This window comes from Schistocerca cancellata, chromosome 3, assembly GCF_023864275.1.
Source record: "Schistocerca cancellata isolate TAMUIC-IGC-003103 chromosome 3, iqSchCanc2.1, whole genome shotgun sequence".
Classification (NCBI taxonomy): Eukaryota; Metazoa; Arthropoda; class Insecta; order Orthoptera; family Acrididae; genus Schistocerca; species Schistocerca cancellata.
Window position 1 is genome coordinate 793,886,744 of NC_064628.1, and position 10,010 is coordinate 793,896,753.

Sequence of the window (10,010 nt, forward strand, 5' to 3'; positions counted from 1 at the left end):
CTTAGATACAGTAGTCACCTGCGCTTTTTTCCCAGTCGCTTTGGACTTTACGCTGGGCGAGCGATTCGCGATAAATGCAAGCTAAGAAGGGGGTCAATGCCGCCGAGTATTCTTTGTAAAACCAAATTGGGATTCCAGACGGACCTGGCGACTTATTTGTTTTCAAACCTTCCAGTTGCTTCTGTACGTGAGGGATGCATTGTCCTGTGTCGTTCGATGGTCAAGAGACAGTGTGTTTGTACGATTCTCCTTCGTGAAAGGTTTCTTAAACGCGAAATTTTAACCTCCTCCTTTCGTTTTGGTATCTTCAACTGCCACAGCAGACTTGTCAACGAGTGACCAGATGAAAGCCTTAGACCCACTTAGTGATTTTACATATGACTAGTGATGTAAAATGACTAGGCAGTAATAAGTTGGGGCAAATGGCCAGGATAAAAGCCTGGGCAAATCCTCAAAATTCATAAATGCCCGAGCGTTTATGCATTTTAAAGATTAATTGATAAGCGGAATTTATAAAAACTGATATTTTACATTGGAAAATATGTTTTGCAATACTGCTTCTGTATTAATTGGGTAACCAAGTTGAAACAGCTGCTTGGAGTTAGGGAAGAGATATTAGGGGAAAAAATTTTGTCTGTAAACGTAACTATACATTTTAATGAGATCAGTTCGTGGGGTTAGTACTTGATAAAAAAAGAAAACAAAACTCAAGTTTAAAACTTAATTCTTGAAATAAAATATAATTTATATTAAGTAGGAAGCCTGTAGGTGGTATTTTCACTTATACTATACTATTGCAAAAATATTAGAGAAATTTGTGGCGATTCAGATTCAGATTGCACGTGGAATGTCTAGGAATCGACTATTATCGGAATCGAACGATTCCAGCGTCTTCTTTGCTATTAAATCTTTTTATGTTTGTGTTCTCATTTTATCTTCACAGCAGTGAAGTCGTGCGAAAGTAGATAAAGAAAGGAGCAGAATAGAAAACTATATTCTGCCTCAGTTGTCACTAAATCTCACGATGAATCATTCTTTTTCATTGTTAAAGCATTGTTTTTCACTGGGAACATTTTACTATTTAAGAATACATTTATTATCAAGGAACATATCCCAGCTGTTTAATACATTCAATAACAATTCTGTTGTCAACAATCATTCTTCAGTAATATTCAGAGATTCGACTCGGATTATAAAGCGTGTAACATTACAAAAGCGATGACCTGTTTTTTTTCATACCAGTTTATTACTACACTGCTGTTCAACGCAGTGTGTGTGTGTGTGTGTGTGTGTGTGTGTGTGTGCCGGAGCGCGCACGTGGCAGAGACAGAGAGAGAGAGTAGAACTGGTAAAAATAAAAATGACACAGGACACTGTAAATGACAAGTGGCTGTCAGCCTGTCAGTAACATGCCCCTTCCTCGGTACAGCAAGTTGGAATGCTAGTTTAAAAAAATGCTTCTCTCTTCTTTTCTTTCGTTCTCAGCAATGAAGGCTATGAATCTATGAATGACATACGTACGTTTAGATGTAAACATTCACCAACTTCTGATATCGGGTGTATCGTCCCACCCCTTATTTTAATTGTTAAATTATACATTATAGCAGTAAAAACTTTAAAAAGAACTTTTTTTATCAGTGCCCAGAGTTTGGGCCTTTAAAACTGCTTTGGGCAAATTCCCGGGCAAATGCCCAATTATAATTTCCTGCCCACTGCGTATCTGCCCGGCCAACATCACTACATATAAGCAAACTTTGCTCGGGTTTTTGGCCAGATCTTTTGTTGAAGTATGACGGCGGTAGTAGTTGTATGCTTCGCACATCGATCTTTTCACAGACGCACTAATCTCCACTGACCTTTGCCTGTCGTTTGCGCGTTCTTTTTTGAACCGAGAGTGCCACAGCTACGTGATTCAGGATCGGAGATAAAATCTGCCTTTCGGTCATCAAAACACAGTCCCTCTAGGAGACATCACCGTAATACCGTATAATATCGCCTCTGGTTTCGATAATGGCGTTCATAGACTGAGGAAGAGAGTTACCAATTTTCTTCAGTTGTACCAAATTGAGCAAGAGCCACCCGGTGGTGATTATATTCCGTAGGGCTAACAAAGTACGCCGATGACATTGTAATTCTGTCAGAGACACAAAGGACTTGGAAGAGCAGTTGAACGGAATGGACAGTGTCTTGAAAGGAGGATATAAGATGAACGTCAACAAAACCAAAACGAGGATAATGGAATGTAGTCGAATTAAGTCGGGTGATGCTGAGGGAATTAGATTAGGAAATGAGACAAAGTAGTAAAGGAGTTTTGGTATTTGGGGAGCAAAATAACTCATGATGGTCGGAGTAGAGAGGATATAAAATGTAGACTGGCAATGGCAAGGAAAGCGTTTCTGAAGAAGAGAAATTTGTTAACATCGAGTATAGATTTAAGTGTCAGGAAGTCGTTTCTGAAAGTATTTGTATCGAGTGTAGACATATATGGAAGTGAAACATGGACAAGTTTGGACAAGAAGAGAATAGAAGCTTTCGAAATGTGGTGCTACAGAAGAATGCTGAAGATTAGATGGGTACACCACATAACTAATGAGGAGGTATTGAATATAACTGTGAAGAAGAGGAGTTTGTGTCACAACTTGACGAGAAGAAGGGACTGGTTGGCAGGACATGTTCTGAGGCATCAGGGGATCACAAATTTAGCACAGGAGGGCAGCGTGGAGGGTAAAAATCTAGAGGGAGACCAAGAGATGAATACACTAAGCAGATTCAGAAGGATGTCGGTTGCAGTAAGTACTGGGAGATGAAGAAGCTTGCACAGGATAGAGTAGCATGGAGAGCTGCATCAAACCAGTCTCAGGACTGAAGACCACAACAACAGCAACAACAAAGTACGATCGATGTTGATTCCTAAGTTTCAACCGGTATTGTAATTCCTTTTCTTGATTGTTATTTCCTACCCGTCGCCCCATATGGGTAAGGGGGAGGGGAGTGGGGGGGGGGGGGTTCGCTTTTAGCGGTGCAATACTCTGCTCTTCAGCCAGAGCATTCTTAAAAATATAACAAAGGCGAGAAAAAATGTGAGGAATGTTTTTCGTTTTTAATTAAAAAGATTAAAGACGGACAGCCAATGGGACGAAAAATATACGCTGGTTAGAAAAAAAAAAAAAAAACAGTTACAACGTGGTGATATTCTTCTATGAAAAAGAACTGGAGCACTGCACTTTCATTTAAAATCTGAATCATCTACAATCGGTGAGAAGTATTGTGGGGGGAGGAACATGTTCCTTAGGGGGGTGTGGATAAAAAGATTTTCATCTTTCCTACCACTAGGAAATGATCTGAGCAGATCTCAGCTCCTCTGTATGTTCTGACATCTCTTATAAATGAATTGAAACGTTGATCTGTAGCAATATGGTCAATCTGATTTACTGTTTTGCCATCTAGAGAGCACCAAGTACCTTTGTGTATATCTTTGCGAGAGAACATCGTCGAGCAAATTCTCATATTCTTTGACAGTGCAAAGTTGATCGTTTTTAATCCATTTTCGTTTGTGGTCGAGTGCTTGCTATGTTTTCCTATTGTGGGGCTGAACATATCCTCTTTACCTATTTTTACATTAAAGTCCCCTGACATAATTCTCATATTTCTTGTTGGAATACTTTCGATTACTCTCTCCAATTCTTCATAGTACTCATCTTTCTCATCCTCAGTTGAATCTTCAGTTGGTGCATGGACGTTTATGAATGTTGTATCGTATCACTGGTGTTTGATTGTTATGTAAGACATTCTTTTGTTAATGGGATGGAATTCCTTAACCCGATTAACAATCCTGTTCTTAGCAGCAAAACCAGCACCAAATTCATGATGTTTTTCATCTCTCCCATAAAAAATGACATAATTTTCCTCCTTGTGTAGCCCTTCTCCAACAGTAAAAATATCATAACAATGGATATAAATGAAAGAATAACCTCAGGGTCAAGATGTCTGTACTCACTAAGCAACCCACTCAAAAGTAAATCTTTGTCAGTCACCACAAAGATGAAGATATACAACACTATCATCTGCCCCATAGTATTGTACGGTTCAGAAATCTGGACGCTTACAAGAATGAAAGAGAAAAACTGAATGTTTTCGAAAGAAAAGTAATGAGAAAGATCCGGGAACCCGTGTTGGAGAATGGTGTAGAGAATTCGATAGAGCAATGAAATTTATCAGTTAATGAAGCAACCCACTATCATCCAGAAATTAAAAAGTAGGAAACTGCAATGGGCTGGGCACGTGGCTAGAATGGAAAACAGCAGAATCACCAAGAAAGCATTTGAAGGAACTCTCCAGGCAACAAAACCATTGGGCCGACCCCGTACCGGGTAGAAAGATGACATAGAGAAAGACATCGCAGCATTAGGAATTTCCGCAGGGTGGAGAGAGACTGTGAAAGATGGAAGGCGGTGGAAGCAGATCGCTGATACAGCGCGTCGTCTACAGGGCCTGTAAACGCTGACAAGAGAGAGGGTAAAAAGATAGGCGTCTGTTAGGTAGGAAAACTATGGAGATGACAGGCAGGAGATGAGGTGGATAGTACGAATACAGAAGGTGGGAAAGACAGAGGGTAAGGAGTAGTGTGGTATGTGGATATTGTTGTGGTTACAAGAGGAAAGGGATTCGGATGGATGGAGATGGAAAAGCAAAAGAAGCCCTGGCATGGAGGATTGTTACCATTTTGCTCAGCTATTTGTTTTATTGTGTTAAGCTCCTATTTGTAATTCCGTTTGCTTATGGGTATTCTGTTTAATCTGTGGAACATGAATCTGAAGTTTGCTTGTTTGTGTGCCATAAGGTGGTTCGACAGATAGTGATACGTTCGTCATATGTCCTACATAGATTTCTGCTGCTGTTTCACACAGTGTCGCTTGCCTTTTAGCACAGGCAACTCTGCGCAAACGCCGCTGGTCTCGGTCCTTAAGTGAAGGCCTTCGGCCACAGCGTTGCCTTTGGTGAGAGAGAATGCCTGAAATGTGGTGTTCTCGGCACGTTCTTGACGTTGTGGATATCGGAATATTGAATTTCCTAACTATTTCCGAAGTGGAATAACGCATGCATCTTGCTCCAACCACCGTTTCATGTTCCGAGTCTGTTAACTTTCACTGCGCGGCCATAGTCACATCGGAAACCTTTTCACATGAATCATCTGAGGACAAATACAGCTCCGTCAATTGACTGCCCTTTTATACAGTATATTGTGTACGCGATACCACCGCCTCTTGTATGAGTGCATCTTCACGGTTGTCATTTCAGTGTACACCTTAACGTCGACACAGATCCACATCGCAATTCGGTATTTTTCACGAATACACACCAGAGTCAATATGAAAAGAAGCGACAAGTGGCAGGAAAAAAAGTCTTAGGAACAATGGATGATTCAACCCCGACTTTCACAATTATACTCTGGCACCTGCACTACCAGGTCACACAACAAAATATTTCCTGATAACTACTGCTGCGTAGTTTATTAAGCCGCAACTTGTCAAAATCTGAATCATGCTGTTAGGCATACCTGTATATGTATTCCGCGACTCACTATACAATGTATGATGAAAGTTACCTCTTCACCAGTAATATCCATTTCCCGTCTTATTCCGTTTGAATAATAGGAGAGGTAAAAATGTCTGCAGGCTTTCGAACGCAACCTACTTCCTCTTATCTTTTTCTCGTGAATCCTATCGTACGCGATATACACGATGGAGACATTAGAACAGCTGTATAGTCGTACTCCAGTCGAGTTCTCTATCTTTTTCAACGGGGTTTAGCGACAACAGAGTCGCTTTCCTTCCAACGACTCTTATTTACGTTCCCTGTTAACTCGTCTGTTAAATTTTCATATGGGCTTTACCGACTTGTCACGATTCTAACAATGCGGCACTGAATTACTACTAAGTCATCTGTCAAATCTAGTTGATAAGGAGCCCGGACACTGGACATATACCCAACAATAGGATGTACTAATTTCTTATATGAATTTTGCTTAACAGTTACACTTTAGTATACCAGAATACTCACAAAAAAACATTTCATACGCTTCCCCTCCTGTTAATTTCACGCGTTCACATCTGCAGCTACAGCATATTCCGCAAGCCAACTAATGATGTGTCGCGGGGGTACTTTTTGTACCACTAGCTGAGCCCTCCAGCCCTGCACAACTCGCGAATAGCGCATGGAAAGAATGCCTCTGTATTGGCTCAAATTTCTCGAGTTTTCTCCTCGTAGTCATTACGCGACACGTATGTGTGTGTGTGTTGTGTGTGTGTGTGTGGGGGGGGGGGGGTGAAGTAATATGTTGTCCAACTCTTCCTGGAAAATGCCTTTCGAAATCTCAATAGCAAAGCTCTCCGTGATGCACAACACCTCTCTTGTAATGTCTGCCAATTGATTTCGTTAAGCACCTCCGTAACACTCTCGCGCTGGCTAAACGATTCCGTGATGAAACGCACCGCTCTTCATTGGATCTCCTCTATCGCTTCTATCAGTCCTACGTGGTAGGTTAACAGAACAGTTGTCATGAAAGGTGCTAAAACTGTAACTATAAAAACAAGTGGACATGAAAAAATGCACTACACTGTTGTCCTTTCATGTTGCGCTGACAGTGCTAAACTTAATCCAATGATCATTTTCAAACGCAAAACAAAGCCAAAACCTTCTGAAATACCAACACATATAGTTCACTGTGGTGTGAGTACTGTAAGACTTTCGGTACGCACACCATCAGATTATTTGACTTGTCGCTCTAACGAAGTAGGCAAGTGTCAGCAATATGTCTCGTGGTCTTATCGTGGCGTGTTTATCTTCTGCCGTTAGGTCAGACGATAGAAATGCCACTTGCACGGTTAGAGTAGCAGATTGACGGTGACCAACTTTAAACAGAACTTGATTAATTTTCACACACATTTATTAAAATAATAACAAGCATAAAAATAACTTAACTTGGTTCTGGATGCTATTTACAATGGAAAATCTGAAGTTCCTTTGGTCTTGGTACGTTAATCTTATTCTCACATATCTCTGATACTTGACAAAGTGTCTATACATTTCTCTTCATGGCGATGTACAGGAATATGGTAATCTTATTAGGCACAGATTGAAACTTGACTATAGACTAATGCAGACTGATGCAGACTAATGCAGACTAACGTATCGGACGTCTGTACACTCGTTATAATACCTCGAGCGTTAAGGTATCACTGCGTGAGCGTGATCCGCGAGGAGGAAAGTTTCTACGTTAGCAGCAATCTCATTGGCTGCATTACATATTAATATGTGGATCGACGGAAGCAGAATTTGGTCCGTCTCTATGGCAGCGCCATCTTGTAGTGCGGAGACGGACGAGCGCTGCGCCTCCGCTGTTGTGCTTAGCGGGGCGCGCTCTAGTGGGAAAGTTGTGTACGCGCTGACAATGCAGAACTATATACACAACATTCACGCACATGACAGGGGTTGGATTCCGGGAGAACTTACTTCGCTGTTGCAACCTCTTGATGTCTCTACAAATAAACCATTTAAAGCTTATATGAGAGAGGAATTGAACAAATGGATGATGGATGAAACCCTACATGAATTCTAGCTGAACTGAGCTTTAAAACAACCTACAATTAAACAAATGTATCAGTGAATAAAACAGCCATGATCTAGAGTGAAATAAGACATTACTGTTAAATATTTCAAGAAGTGCGTCATAAGTAGCTAACTCTCTCGATGGCAGTTAAGACCGTCTTATATATGAAGAGGACAACGATGACAACGAAGAGTAAGAAGGAGAAAAGAAAGGAAGTTCAGATGGCGATTTTCAGGGATTTTAAAGGTCAGTTCCGTTTTATAAACTAACAATTTTTTTAGTTTGGTTTTGCAATCTAATAACAGAAACAGTAAGGATGTTATTTTTTAACAAAATTGCTAAAAATTAAGGTGCGTCTTATAGTCCATAGTATCTTATTGACCGTAAAATACTTTAATAACTGCCGGCCGCGGTGGTCTAGCGGTTCTAGGCGCGCAGTCCGGAACCGCGCGACTGCTACGGTCGCAGGTTCGAATCCTGCCTCGGGCATGGATGTGTGTGATGTCCTTAGGTTAGTTAGGTTTAAGTAGTTCTAAGTTCTAGGGGGACTGATGACCACAGATGTTAAGTCCCATAGTGCTCAGAGCCATTTGAACCTTTAATAACTGTATCGACAGATGAGTCTCAAAAGCGTTTCGAACTCATTGTTCTATTTTCAGGTCCATATCTACGTCTTTACTCCGCAAGCTACATTACGGCGTGCGGTGGAGGGTACTTTTGATACCACTGTCTCTCCCTCCCCCATCCTCCTTACCTGTTCCATTTAGAAATAGCCCATAGGAAGAAAGGTGGTCCGTGCGGGATATGTACGCCCCCGGATTTCACTGATTTTCTCGTCGAGATCATGTAGTGACACGTATTTAGGAGGAAATGTTTCCTGACTGACAGTGAGCCGCTCCGTGTTATACAACGCTTCTCTTGCAACATACGTCACTGGAGTTTATTGGTCTTCTCAAGAATTCAAATGGCATAAAGCACTATGGGGGTTAACATCTGAGGTCATCAGTCCCCTAGACTTAGAACTACTTAAACTTATCTAACCTAAGGACGTCACACACATTCATGTCCGAGGCAGGATTCGAACCTGCGACCGCAGCAGTAGCGCGGTTCCGGACTGAAGTGCCTAGAACCTCTTGGCTACAGCGGCCGGCTGTGTTGGTCTTCTCTGTAACACTCTCGTTCCGAGTAAATGATACCGTGATGAAAAGCGCCGCTCTTCCTCTATTAATCCAACTCAGTAAGGGTCCGAGACTGATAGACACTGCTAAAGAATCCGTCGAACCAGCGTTTTGTAACCACTTCTTTCTTGGATGACATTTCCTTAAATTTCTCTCAATGAATCTCAGCCTCCCATCTGCTTTTCTCACTGTTTTATGTGGTCGTCCCACATTAAGTCAATCTGCATGGTTATTCCTAGACATTTTACAGGAGTTACTGTACATATCGATAAGTGCCGCTGCTGCCACTAGTGGACAGGCAACGCTTACGAAACCGAATGTCGGCAGTGAACACGAGAAGAAGACAAACAACGTAACCATGCCAACTAAACGATACGGTCTGGCAGAAACCTACACACGGCACCAACGCGAGCCGCAGCACGGCTCAGTGAGTTTATCGTACTCCCCCGGCGCCGTCAAGCTCCCCGGATTTAAATCTATTCAAAAATCTGTGGGACTACCTCCATCGGGCTGTACGCGCCTTGGTCCTCAACCAAGAAACTTAGCGTACCTGGCCACGGCCTTAGAGTGTGCATGGCTCCACATCTGCACATCCCTGTCGGTACCTTCCAGAACCTCGATGACTCTCTTCCTCCACGTCTCGCAGCTTTTTGCGCTGCAAAATGTGATTATTCAGGCTTTTGACAGGTGGTCACTTTAATGTGACTAGACAGTGTATTTATTCACGTGCAGGGTGAACTGTCTGTCCCTGCATCAATCTGCGATCGTGTGTAGGTTTCCCTGTACTTCGGTACAGCCTTTTGCCGTTACAACTTTCCTACAGACAACAGTATCGTCCACGAGTAGACACACACAGCCTCCAACGTTATCCCCTAGATAATTTGCATAAACTGTGAACAGTAACGGTCCTATAATACTCTATGTCGACTTTGTTTCGTGGTGAATTGCGCGTTGAGTTCTACTGAAGGGATTTAAGGATATAATTACGAAACTAGTACGATACTAGGTAAACTAGAATTTTGTTCACGTAACGACAGTGATGAATGTACTGCGCCACTCTTTAGATACCACTAACCCCAATTTTGTCCTATGTTTCAATCTAAGGAGATATACTGTATGAGCAATCTCTGTCAGCACTGCAATCCGTAGGTGAAAAGCAATGTCGGCCAATGTAGCTTACTCTCATAATACTACAATTAATTGTTCTGACAAGGCCTTGCCTA